This window comes from Salvia hispanica, chromosome 2 (genome assembly GCF_029641045.1).
Source record: "Salvia hispanica isolate PSC_SH4W2 chromosome 2, Shi_PSC_v1, whole genome shotgun sequence".
In the NCBI taxonomy this organism is placed as follows: Eukaryota; Viridiplantae; Streptophyta; class Magnoliopsida; order Lamiales; family Lamiaceae; genus Salvia; species Salvia hispanica.
Window position 1 is genome coordinate 11,338,832 of NC_142693.1, and position 15,076 is coordinate 11,353,907.

The window sequence follows — 15,076 nt, forward strand, 5'->3', positions numbered from 1 at the left end:
CCCTCGTAGTGTCATTTTTCCATTTCAGGAAGTTCCTTCGTAGTGGAGTCATTTTCATATATAGTACTCCCTCCGTCCTAACTAAGTTGAGACATAATTTTGGGCACGGAGATTAAGAAAATGTGTTGAAAAGTAAGAGAGAGGAATAAAGTAGGAAATAAAAAAAGAGTAAAGTAGATATGATATGAGCAAATCGTATCGGGGGATAACTGCGAGAGATCGTGGAGAAGATAAGATATTGGTTCGTTCGCGGGGAAATTCCCTTTGAGCAGCCAACTATCGTTCAACTAAGGTTTTTGATAAAGTAAATTGCAGAGAAAAGTAAAAGATGATAAAAGATAAATTATATTTTTTCAATGAATAATTCAAAAGATAACCGAGGCTCCTATTTATACTAGGAATAACCTAACTTAACGATCAAGAAAGATATGGGGATATTAGAAAGTTATGGAATATTAGGAAGATATGGGGATATTATGAAAATTATATAAGAAAGATATGGAAAGTCCCTATATATGGGGATATTAGGAATATGCTCGTATCAACATGCATCCACGTACACCCTTATTTAGCTATTCCCCTGCAGCGCTTATTGATTAGCTCCTTTCACGTACCATTCTTCTTCAAATCCGATTAATTGTCGATTTTGTTCCCAAATCCGATTGAAGTTCTTCGACAGAGATGGACGTTGATTTCGAAGAGGAGAACCTCTGATCCTTGATCAGATCTTTGCAGATAGAGGAGGATGTAGACAGTGATGAAATTGCCGATGTAAACTGTGCTAGGGTGTTGTAGTTGGAATTTATATAACCATAACTGTGAAAGCACATCCCTGGAATTCTCTTATCTCTCATATTTTATCTCTAGTTTATTTGCAATTACTTGTTTACTTGCTTTCAAATTGTTTTTAATTTTCAAAATTCCCAAAACTTTTGATTTTCCAAATAGCAAAAGAAGCTTAGTAGGAGGTAGACAGTCTGTGATTCTATTCCCCGTATTCGATATCCCGGTACTGACCTTTAGCTATACTATTGCTACCTTGTATACTTGCGAGTAGTTTTAGTGCTACTTTGTATACTCCCGTTGTCGAGGAGTATTATCACTTTGTGATTGATATCTTCAAATGGACGATTTTGCTAATTTGGATTTTACTGCTTTCATTTTTATTTTTATTTTTATTTTATTATTTTTATTTTTTTCAGTTGTTTCTGCAGGCTTTGCATACTTGCATATTTTGTGGAGACAACAATATGGGGGAGCCTACCAACCATGATCTTATCGTCGCTCTCCGAAAGGAGGTGGACGAGATGCGAGCAGAGAGAGCTCGGGCAAAGGCTGAAAAAGAAAAACGCGCAAGGGAGGTAGTTTCATTTATGAATATGTTTAGTCATGGTAACATTGTGGACATTCCTGCAGGTCCGCAGATTGAGGCTGACAACTTCAAGTTGGGGATACCCTTATTCAATAGGGTGAAACAAAATGTCTTTGCAGGGAGAGACACTGAGGACGCAAATCGACATCTCACCAAGTTCGTGGAAATAGCTAATACAACTAAGATCAATGGTGTTGATGATGATATTGTGAGGGTAAGACTTTTTCCCTTTTCCTTAACTGATGCTGCTAAACAATGGTATGATTGTCTGCCTGCAGATAAAACCACCAATTGGAAGGAGTTAGAGGTACTCTTCCTCGACAAGTACTACCCTTCTGGCACCATCCTAAAGCTTAAGTGTGAGATCTTTCAATTCACGCAAGGATCCAATGAGCCTCTATATGAAGCTCTCGCACGTTTCAAAGCTCTTCTCTGCAAATGCCCAAACCATGGTTTCAGAATAGACCGCCAGGTAGGAATCCTTTATAATGGGTTTAATGAAAAAATTTCTAGTTTGTTGGATTCAGAAGCGAATAAGGGATTCTTAAGTAAAGGAGGAGTTGTCGCCATGGAGGTGATAGAGAAATTAGCCACCAACAGTTGGGGTTGGTCCAAGGAAAGGCATAAAGCTGAGAGGGGAGATGCAGTGAAGAGACCATGTGGGAATGACACATATCAGGAATTGACATTCATCAAAGCAAGACTTGAAAAATTAGAAGCTCCATGCAAAAGAGGGGAATGTCATCAAAGATGTCAAATATATCCAAAATGGGAATGGTCCCAATGGGGCACATGATAATAATTACCACCCCGGGCAGGGTGGTGGTAACTTCAATAATTTCAATGGTAATCGTCCACATCCCAACCTCTCATATTCTAACAATTTTGTCCAATATCCTATAGGGTTAAACGTGAGCAAGGAGAAAGGAGTGGAATCGCATACCAAAGAAGAAAAATATGAGGCTGGGATCCAAAAGATCTTGGAGCAAATGCTTGAGGATAGAAAGAACAACGAGGCCAAGATTGGAGTTGTAGAGGAAAGACTGACCAAGCTCGAAAATGGGTTAAACACTGTTGCTTCCACTGTGTCTATCATTAAGTTACAAATGGATCAATTCCAAAAGAAGGCAGTGGAGGATGAAGGTAAGGCTGTTTCCAAGGTTGTCGGTATCAACAGGTATGAAGCCAGCACCTCCGGAACGAGTTTTGGGGACTGTACGACTCCAAGCGGACCGCTGCACACGCCGCTGCACAAGAGGCAGAAGCACCCGCGAAGAAGGAGCTAGTTCGACACAATGGGATTGTGCTTCCTTTCCAGCCTAAAAAGAAACTCAAGCTTGAAGAGCAATTTCGACATTTCTTAACTATGTTTTGTAAATGTCACATTAACCTCCCTCTCGTTAATGCATTAAATACCTAGGTACGCCAAGCTCTTGAGAGAGGCGGTGAAGAAGCAAAAGCTCCAGAAATCTGATCTAAAGCTACCTTTTCACTGTAGTGAAATCATCCAAAAGCAAAGGACTGTCAAGTAGAGGGATCTTGGCCAATTCATCATTCGCTGTTCTATTGGGAATGGTAAGGTAGAAAAGGCACTTTGTGATCTTGGAGCTAGCATCAACATAATGCCATTGGAGTACTACGAGAAGCTCAACATCAGGCCGCTCAAAAATCCAAAGATGTCTGCCTAAGGATGACCGATAACACTGCGGTAAATGCGGTAGGGGTAATTGAGGATGTATTTGTAAAGGTTGATGATTTCATATTCCCTGCCGATTTCTTTGTTTTAGACATGAAAGTTGATAAACAAGTTCCTCTGATCTTAGGCAGAAACTTTCTAGCCACATGTAAAGCTCTTATTGATGTAGATAGAGGAGAAATCACAATAAGTGACCATGGAAAAAAGTCAACTTACTACATCGAAAGTGCAATGCTCAAAGATTAAGAAGCGAGGAGATCAAAGTAAGAAGATGAATGTAGGATGGTTATGATGTGTGATAAATCTAAACCATTTGATCCGAGAAAAGGGGAAGATCCTTCTAACCTTTCTATTTTCATAGTTTATCCCGCTCTTACCTCTCAAGAAACTAAAAGGAAAGGGCCTAAGCATGATAAACCTCTTTTGCATGAACGAACCAAGAAGAAAAAGAAGAAGCCTCCTCATCATCTAGTCGATTCCGAGGTCTACGTGATGCACTAGTTTTTATCACTATAAATACCTGCAAGTATACATAGTAGGAATAGTATAGCTAAAGGTCGGTACCGGGATATCGAACACGGGAAATATAATTGCAACATGCTATTAGTGGAACTGTGAATTGGTGAAGGAGATTATGCAAAGAAACTATCATATGTATAAACCGTTTATTGCGATTGAATTGGTGTTAATTGCAATTTAATTGGATTAATTGGCCACCATCAATTTCAGGTAGAGGGAGAGAGAAACCGTTGGGGATATTATTGAAAATCAATGTGGAACTTAATTGTGTTTAATTGGGATTTAATCTTTGGATTGCTTGCAGGTTTAAATTCTGCAAAGTAGCGGATGGAGTATATGGGGTGATTTGTGAAGAAGGAGAACCTACGTGAAGAAGAATAAATCCTCATTTGGACAATTTGGGCTCAAAGAAGAATTTTGTGATGTGGGCTCACAAAAGAATTCTACTTTATTTTGAAACGATTAGGCCCAACACAAAAAAAAATAACAAAAGAAACTCCCCGCTGATAATCCATGTAGTAACCGCAATTTGAACTCCTCTTGATCGATCGTTCTATCCAATACTCCTTAAATTGAGCGTAGGAAACTAAGAAAAAATTGGCTCACAAATTCAACCTCCTTTCCAGAATGTTTAAAAGAGATGGAAAAGGTCGGGGTGTTACAAAACATTCAACTGAATCTCAGCCCCACGATTTTGTCATCTAACAGTTAGATTAATGCCACATGTCATTTAATAATGTAGATTTTCATTCTAATAATGTGCACCGACCATTATAGTCTAATAATGTAACTTATCACAATCATCCAATCCAAGGATCCAAGGGATGTGATATGTTTGAAGCTTATCACCAAAGAGCTGCGAAGGACCCTAACGCACCCATATAAATAGGGATGTATTCATATCCTTTTTCTATCTTTTGTTCTTTTTCCTTCTCAATCTCCACCATCCATTTTCAAAATCTAAGGGCCGAAAATAGGGCCTGATTTAATCCTTTTTAATCATTAAAAAAAATAGAAAATGGTGTGTAGGGTATTCACATTCACGTCGGTTATGGAAAGTGCTTGATTATCTCCATTCCAAAATATTGCAGCGGTTTTATTCAAAGATTACAGAAATATTTCTTCTCTCTCACCGATTATTCTCCCAACATTCTCCATTGAAGTTAATTGTTGCTCTAAAATTTTTGGCGAAATTATCATTGTTTTTTATTTCTCGTGCAAATTCTATTTTATTGGAGCAGACCCGCATCGTGCTCGCCATATTATCGTTTTCGTGTTCTTCAACAATGGAAGAATGTAATCTAAGTAGAATTTATGTTGAGATTAAACTGATTAGAGAACTTGAAAACCCTTTGGTTGGAGTGTTCATTAATTGCAATAAGGTTTTATGATCGTGTTTTGTTTATTCGTGTTTGTATGTTCGGCGCAAGTTTCATATATTCCCCAAGGGTTTAGCAATCCTAGGGGGCTAGGGTGTTGTAAGTAGTAAGTACCACATCTTCTCGTTAAAGTGAACGAGTTTCATTGAATCCACTATGGTTTAAATTTCGTCTGGGCTAGGGAGTACTTTTAAACCTGTAACCATAATGTACATGTAGCATTGTGTAATGGTTATTATCGACTCTATAATGAACGATTTCTGATATGTAATACATACGCTTTGGTTGGAGTGTTCGTTAATTGCAATAAGGTTTTATGATCGTTTTTTGTTTATTCGTGTTTGTATGTTCGGCACAAGTTTCATATATTCCCCAAAGGTTTAGCAATCCTCGGGGGCTAGGGTGTTGTAAGTAGTAAGTACCACATCTTCTCGTCAAAGCGAACGAGTTTCATTGAATCCTCTAGGGTTTAAATTTCGCCTGAGTTAGGGAGTACTTTTAAATCTATAACCATAATGTACATGTAGCATTGTATAATGGTTATTATCGACTCTATAATGGACGATTTCTGATATGTAATGTGCTTCGTGCATTCGTAGGTGGTGTGGAAGAACTTGGTAATTCTCTTCAAGCTGGAACTCCTACAACGTCGGCCTCTGAAAAGAGGCGAATGATTGAAGAGTTTTATGGAATGCCAAGACATGAAGTAGTCGAGGTCCATCCTCCGGATGTGGTCAAGACCAAGGGTCATGCTAGCAGCTCCGCGAGCCGTCTGATTTCAAATAGAGAAAAGACTATAAAGGAGGCAACTAGGCCTCTTAGACGTTGTAAGGCGTGCGATGAATTGGGCCATCACAACTCTAGAAACTGTCCAATGCTTAAAGAGATGGCGAAGGAGAAAGAGCTTCGTAAGGGCAAGAGGAAAGCTTGATGTTTTTTTTTACCTAATAACATTATTAGTTTTCGATTTGGGTTTAGTCTTATTATTGATGTCGTTGTCTTAACACTGTCAACAATTTATAGGTAATAATTGTTCATTTTTTATTGTTAATTGTGCATTATTATTACGACAATGTTACATTAAACATTTTAAGCACTTAGCTTATTTTACAAACTTATTAAAAAACACTGGCATTATTAGAAATACTCTGTACATTATGTATAGTAATTATGCATTATTAACATGTTACTACCCATTATTATTCTAGATTAGTACATTATTGTTCATAGGGACTTAGCTGGATGCACATTAGTATTCCATTAAAGTGCATTATTAAACATATTACTTACATTATTTGGTTACTTATATACATTATTAAGTAGTGCAGTGACATTATTCGGGTCTTTAAATCCAGTTTAAATTTGGTGCTATTCACATCATACAGTAGTACCAAAATATCTATCTGTTTGCAACAAGTTAAGGACAATACCTATTGTTCCAAAACATTCCAAGTCTTGATCGACTATTTCCCCTTCCAACATGAGTTATCAAAAAAAACCATCAAGTTCTTAGTAAAATAAATAGCAATTCCAAACACCATTCGGACGATCACTCTAGCCCATAATTCTCGACCCATTTTTCGAAGCTGAACTTTGACGGCCTATCTATCCAATGTCTGGTGGCTTGCGTTTGGTTGGTTGCACCTTTGGAGTTGTGTGGAGAAGTAAGCAGAGCCGTTGCAAACTTTATTCACAACATTTCCAAGCTCTTTGTCACTTTGGCGCTGAGTCCGCACTCCCAATCTTTCTCCCTATCGCCAAAGTGCGTCTCCATATGCCTTGGCTGTTTCGTTGCTGTCACAATATCAGTAGTGTATCGCATTAGTGCACAACATTAACTATAAAATAATCATGTAAACCATTCCCCACAATAATGTTAATATTGTAGATAACAATGCATAATATCAACATAATAATGTACATATATTATATCCCAGCAAAGCGGATGATTCAACAAAAGTATTAGTAATGCAGAAAAATAACCTAATAATGCATAACATTACCCCATTAATGTACATTTAGAAAAGAAACATTCAACCTTTACTCATACAACAAAAATCAGCAATGTATTGCGTTAATGCATAACAATAACTGTATAATGTACAAAGTTAATCTTAAAATAATGTACATAGAGCATATATTAATGCATGAGATCAAACTAATAATGTGAATCTATGATATGCATACAAACAAGAAATTAAGCATTACCACATACATCAATAATGTCCTTGACAAACCCAATAATGCAACAATTAAGCAAAAAATGGGTGCTGAATGCAATAACCTGTCCACATACATAAAAAAATAATTTTCAAAAGAAACAGATTCCAAATGCAATTAAATGGATGATAATGTATACCCAAGCTTAAATAATGCATCAGATATAATGTTTAACTCATACATCAATAATGTTTAAAGCAAACCAAATAATGCAACAATTAAACAGAATAATGGGGTCAGATTGCAAGAACCTAAACACATAAATCAAGCCACAATTAAACAGAGATGACACAGAGTACAAAATGAATAAAATGGACAATAATGTACAAATCCTATAAAATAATGCATCAAACTAAGGAAAAGAGTGAAATCAGCATTGGATAATGTAGCAGAAATATCACCTTCGCTCTGCGTTGGTTGGGTTTTGAATGGTGGGCCTCTTTTCGTCATCCCGTATCTGCGAGACACACCAAAAACCAAAAACACATTAGATTATAGACCATAAACAAATCTTCAACTCACAAAAACTACCAAAAACATTAACAACGTATAGCATCGAAAAAAAAAATGAACTGAAACTCGTTATTTGCAGCAAAATCGATGGAAACGGTATGGTTTCAGCCGCAAGATTCGAACAACAAACCAAATATAACTCAGAAACCAACTATATACTTCAAAGATAGGATAACCCTAAATGTAATGCTCACAATTTCATCTTTTTCCCAAAAAATCGAACAAATATTTTGTGCATTATTTCAACCAATAACTAAATCGACGATACAAGCTGTGGTTCGATTACTACGTGGTCTGGTAATTGACAAAAATCGACGTTTAGGAGTGTTTCTAAGTAAAAATCGGGACTTTATAAGCATACCGTTTTTGTATATAGAAGCTGAATCTTCGATCTACGGCGCTCGCGCACCAAAACCTGAAGTTTTAGATTCTGAATCGGCGATCGAAGGCGCTATTAAAGGTGAGAATCGATGGTCACGGTGGTTTCTGTCGTTGTTGAGCGGCGGCTAGGGTTTGGGGCGGTTTGAAATTAGGGAGAAAGGTTTTGATCGTGGGTGATGGGATGGAGTGAGAGAGAGTGTGAGCAGATGGAAGGTCTATGAAAATCCCGCTTAATTATCGGACCTTCCGTTTTGAAACATTTTCCAGCCATTATATTTTTACTATTACAGATTGTAAGCCCTAATTGGAACCCTAGCTGATTCGAGATTCTTGGCCAATCTGGAATCCAAGCTCATGCCAACAGGAACCTGCACACTAAGTAGACACGTTAGTAAACCAACACAAGATCCTCTCGGATCTAAGAAACAACAATAGACTAAGCAACCAAGAAAGAACAGTAATTGATACATGATAGGGAGAGATCGTGGTAAAACTTGAGTTGGATGAACATAGAACTAATTAGAATAACTAAAGAGTTAGTGAAATCATTATCCTTGAAATTCCTTTATTTGCCTAATTCTATCTTCTTTGCTTTTATGCTTTTACTTTATTTATTTTTGTTTAGTTTCAAATCCAAAACTCTTGTTTCCCTAGATAGTATTTGACGCTTAGTATATGATAGCCAGTTGCAATTATATTCCCCGTGTTCGATATCCCGGTACTGACCTTTAGCTATACTAGATCTACCCTATATACTTGCAGGTATTTTTAGTGCTAATAAAAAGTGCATCAGTCCACTGACACTCTCATTGAGGTGGAACCATCTAATGATGCTCCAGGTGAGGTGGAACACTTCTGGAATAAAAATCCCGTAACCCCTGACCTTGAACCTGAGCCTGAGCCCCAAGATGTGACTCTTCATGATGACCAAGTAGTTGAGCCTCAACATGAACCTAACCCTGTTCCAGATTTGAATGATTACCTCCTGACTAGAGATAGAGGCAGAAGTAATCCTAATCCTCCTGCTAGGTACTTAGGTCTTGTGAATTTGATTACTGTTACTTTTAATGTGCATGAATCTGATGGGGAAGAACCTCAGTCTTATAAGCAGGCTCTAAAATCTAAGTTATGGGATCTGTGGCATAAAGCCATGGAAGATGAAATGTTATCTCTTAAAGTAAATTGTACCTGGTTACTTGTTCCTCTACCTGTTGGTGCTTCTGTTGTTGATTGCAGATGGTTGTTCAAATTGAAAATTGAGGTAAGATCACCAATCGGCTATCTTCTAGTAAGCTTCGTTTACTATTTGGAGAACCAGAGAATTTTGTAAAAACAATTGAATTGAAAACAGAAAGCGGATGAGTGCAGCACAAACTAGAGATCGAATAAATGAGATAAGAGAATTCCATGGATGTGCGTTCACAACTATGGTTATACAAATTCCTTCTACAATACCTTAGCTGTAACGCCCCACTTTTTCAAACCCTAATTTTTGGGTTATAAAATTTTTGCATTAAATACCTTAAATGCTATGATATGTGGATTAATTGATGAGTGATTAACTACATGATGTCTTTGTGACCTAATTGCGTATGAGAGTTGAGATTGAGTTGAATAGTCAACTTGTTGAAAATATGACGTGGCTATTGAATAGTCAAAGATGTGGAAAATATGACGTGGCGTTGAAAAGTCAAAGATGTGGAAAATGTGAAGTGGAAGTGAAATTCGAATATGTGAATATTTGATGCGGAGTAATATAATTGTGGTGAATTATTTTCCAAAGGGTTGAGTGAGATTAAATAGGATTTTCATAAATATCCTACCCTATTATTTGAAATATTCGACCATCACTATTATTGGAGAAGGAATCCTATTTTTCTCGGATTTAATTATTTGCTTGGGATAATTATCCGAATTAAATCCAAAGTCCAATTATACTTTAATTTCACCTTGGAATTTTCGAAAACTCCACCTTTGATTTCCATGAGATTTTTGAAATCTCATATAATAGGGAAGAAGGAATTGTTTATTATATTATTTGATCCCTTATTTATTCTCTTCCATGAATAAATATAAATATGCTAGAATATCTTACCATATCTTGCCGTATCTAAGAAGATCTTACCATATCCTAATTAAATTAGGATTAGAATTTAAATTCCTTGTGGGAGAGGCATAAAAACCGCCACTTCCTATATTATTTGGGGGGGATTTATTATTTTATTCTGCTCCGTGATATATTATTCTACTCCGTGAAATATTTGAATTAAATCATAGGCTAATTAAATAGCCTAGAATTTTCGAATTCCCCTTAATTCTCTCTAAAATCACGCCAACTACTATATTCAAATCTCTCCATATCTTCTCAAATCTTTAATTTATTTAATTAAAGATATTATTTTGGCACTCTACAAATACATAAGAGATCCTAAACCCTAGCAACACAAATCAACGTCCCACTCCCCCAAATTTTCAAAATCTCTCTCTCCCACTCTCTCCAAAAAAATTTCTTCTACTTTCTTCAAGATTTCTTCATCAATTGAGAAGAATCCAAGTTGAAACTCAAGAATTTATTGAAGAATCAAGGCTATAACTTGTTTCTACCGTTCGTTCTTTTGGAAAAGGTACTTTTATTTTGATCTTCTCTTCTTCTACCGATTAATCGGTGTTCTTGAGATTTCATGCATATAGATCGAGCGAAAAGGGGAAATTAATGGATGAATGGGATGCATATAAGTGTGTGTGTGAAAACGTGTGTGTGCGTGATCGTGTGTGTGTGTGTGTGCGCACGCCTCGGCGTGCGTTCATGTGTGCGTGTGATGTGCGTGGTGAAACACTCACGCGTGACATATTTTGAGGATAAATCTGGAGTTGTTGTGTGAATAAAAACGATAAGATAATCGTACTTTGATTTTGGATGATGATATTAAAGATTTATCGATGGGAAAAAGGGAAACATGGAAACATGCATGATTTTGAATCAATGTTCGAAACTGATTTGTGATACGCCTAATTTAAAGGTGATACTTCGCGCTCTCAGCGTGATAAACGAGGAGAAGAGAATACTTTCGAGCTAAGCCGACGAGGTGGGCTTTCTTTTAAAATAAGGACATTGTCCTAAACTGATATTGATGAGAATGAGATATGTGTTATCATGCCTTGATTTGTTTTGTCGTGCCTATCCCTCGTGGCTATGCCACTATTGATTTAATCGAATTCGGATCCTTGTAGAGCCGCAAACTCTACTTGGGTTAGTGTACACCAATATTAGACCGAGTGCTGGCGTACGGGTCGGCCGGTCTAGTGACCTGGATTGCGGCCGCATTCCTTGTCATGTAGAATGAGGATATGGTAAACGTCGATGTGAAAAATGGTTGCGCGACCGTGATATTTGATAAAGAATATATAGTGTGGTGCCTCGGGCCTTTCTAAAGATAAAACCCCGATGGACACTTGAAAATGGCATGATAACTATTTTTGTGATAAAACTGTTTTCGGCAATGAGTCCACTGAGTATGATTATAGTACTCAGCCCTGCATGTGTTTTCCCTATGTGCAGGTTGAGCGGTGACGAGCAGGCGACGGTTTTGAGTAGGAAATAATAACATGGTCTGTTGAAACTTTAAGTGTCATTGTGTCTCCATACATAGCTTCACTTCTCTCTTGGTCGCTTCCGCTATATTATGAAAACTTGTAAACTTTTGGTTGGGTTGAATTCTTTTATTTCGTGGGAATATTTTGGATATGAAACAGATGAGATTATTTTGGAACCTTTGCTATTTCGGAGCATTTATTGTGATAGCCTTTTGTTGGATTTCATTGCTAAGGCATTATTCTTCTCCCATTAAATTGTTCATTAAATGCTCTGGTAAATTACCTCTAAATGAGACCCTAGCCTATGATCTTTGTTGCATTTAAGTCTTCCTAGATAGCGATCACCATTATTATTGTACCCTAGAATGGCGGGTCGTTACATTAGCACAGTCTATACTTCGATAGGACGAGTCACATAAGTTCTACCCATGCGGTACAAGCGTAGATTACTAACACTAGGGGTGTCAATCCTAGATTCGTAACTCCTAGAAGCTCCTAAGACCCTTGAAAAGTCCTCACTTTCAATTAACAATGTCGTTTTAAAGGAAGCTAATTGTGGTGTCTATTAAGTGGATCTAACTCGCGGGATCTCGAGATACGCGTATGGAGGGGTTACCTATCACGCGGGGATCTCGAGATTGATCCACAGCTTCCGAGTCCTTGGAGCGAATGGACTACCCAAGCTGCATTGCCATATACGTGGTTCAGTCCGTCAGAGTACAAGCCTCGAGGCAATATAATCGGCTTGATAGGAGTGCTACTCCCAGCCATGGCAGCTGCGAGGGATAGACCGCCGCCTAGTCCTCCACCGCACAAGTATCCGCCAGGTCAGGCCCGCCGATGGAGATATCGTCGCGATAAGGAACCGCATGTTGATCGTGTCCCTACTAGGCCAAGACTTAAGGCTAATGCGGCTAACCCTTTGATCATCCATGAGAATGTGGAGGACATGCGTGCGATAACTCCACCGCCCCCGGATGTTGGTGAATATGGCGAGAATGAGGGACCGGACGAGGAAGGACCTGCTTTGGAAATGGATGAGGACGAGGACCCCGAAGAGGATATGAACGATATCGACTTGGAGTGATAGTCGTGGAATATTTGTTTTGCTTCCCCCATGTTTTTGGATTGATTTTCTTGATTTTCTACCCCCTTTCATTAGTTTTTGGCTACTCTTTTATCTTTCTGCATTTGATACTAAGACCTCTATGAGGCAACATTTTTTATTAATATGCCATGGGGAGATATTATTTTGATGCAATAGATTGCCTTTCGTACATGGTACAAATTATCTATCACTATGTTATCACGCCATCACATCACGCCTCTTATCGCACCACCATCTTTGAGTATCTTATGGCGCCCTGTACTCGCCACTTAAATTGTACAACTGCTTCTTAAGTGCAACTACCTTGATGATATGGAACACTGATCTTTTGATGACCTTGACGCAACCGATTTTTGTAATAATGATTGACACTACTCTTTGCAATCCGTCTATGTGACGAACTTTTGATATCTTGTGCTTGGCCATATACTCTAAAACAATTGACCCATGAACCTTGTTATTCAACTATACCACATGACTATTGTTAGAATCATGGGAATATTTCGTGTGTTGATAAACCAGAATGCCGCCGAGACGCCACCGAGAACAAACTCCTCAAATGGAGGAAGAGGACAGCGTGTCACAACCCATCCCGCATCCTCCACCTCCTCCGCCTCCGCCGCCTCCGGTCGATCGAGAAATCGTGAAGCTATTTTTGGAGCAAAAGCCACCTGTGTTTGACGGATTGGGAGAACCGGCCAAGGCTGAATCTTGGATCCGGGCAACAGAGCGCATCTTCGCGATTTTGAGATGCAACGATAGAGAACGCATGAGTTGTGTGACCCGTCAACTGACTGAGGCAACCGACTTTTGGTGGGATACTAGAACGAAGACTATGCCACGAAACCAAGTAGAGGCGATGACGTGGGAAGGTTTCAAGATGGAAATATACAACAAGTATGTGCCGAAGAGCTATCGGAAAGCAAAGGTATCTGAGTTTCACAATCTGACTCAAGGACGCATGACGGTGACTGAGTACGATCGAGCGCTCAACAGCATGACCCGGTATGCCCCCGATCAAGTCGACACCGACGAGAAGCTGCCCGAAAAGTTCCATGAGGGACTAAAACCCGAGATAAGAATGTCGTTGGCCAGCCGAGGAAGACTCCCCTACACCGAAACATTAGCACTTGCGCTAGATATTGAGGCAGCAATGCCTAAGGAGAGAGCTAAGGAGAACACTACCTCGTCTTTGCCCCCACCGCACTACTCCAGAGAGAAACGAAAGTGGGATGAGCTTAGAACTTCACACGATGGAAAACGGCACCAGTCGAGTCAGCATCGATCCCAGCACGGAGGAGGGCAGCATACGTTTAGCCAGAGAGGAGACTACCGACCTAGGGCACCACAATGCAATGTGTGCTCTAAGTACCATTTCGGAGAATGTCGGTACCAGAACGTGATCAAGTGCTACACTTGTGGAGGAAACGGCCACTTCTCTAGGGAGTGTCCAAATAACAAGGTAGGATCGGGATCGAGACAGAACGATCAGGGATCCCGTCAACAAGCGAGGGCACCGCCGAATGAATCGGGAGGAAATCGCGACCCATCGTCGCGGCAACAACAACCTCACCGCCCCAGACTTCCTCCCCAAGCTAGAGCGTTCGCGCTGGAACAGAAGAAGCGCGAAGAAAGAGCAAGAGGATCGTGGGAAAGGAAACTTGACAGGTATGGGCGAAATTCTCGATACCCCCGTTGTTGTGTTGTTTGACACGGGCGCATCGCACTCATTTATATCTGAACTATGTGTGCACACTTTGAGCTTGTCTACTAGCGAATCTGAACGTAGAATGATGGTGTCCTCACCAGTAGGAGGAATGATAGAAATATCTAGAATGTGCCCGAACATAGAAATTGTTATGGGAGAACTTAAGATAGTTGCTCACGACTTGCGACTCATAAAAATGGAGGATATCGATATAATCTTGGGAATGGACTGGCTGACAACGAACTTTGCGACGATTCGTTGTAAGGAGAGGCGGATATCTCTACAAGCTCCGGGAAGCGAACCCACCATATACCACGGAATCTCGATGAACCGGCGAATCGCCATCATATCCGCGCTTCAGGCGACCGCAATGATGAAAAAAGGGCGAACTGCATATCTTGTCTACCTCCATGGAGAGGAGAAGGACGAGAAGAAGATGGAAGATGTCGCTGTCGTGCAAGAATTCCCAGACGTTTTTCCAGAAGTGTTACCTGGACCACCGCCAGATTGACAATTGGAGTTCATGATTGACCTTGAACCGGGAGCCGCACCCGTATCAAAGGCACCATATCGAATGGCGCCAAAA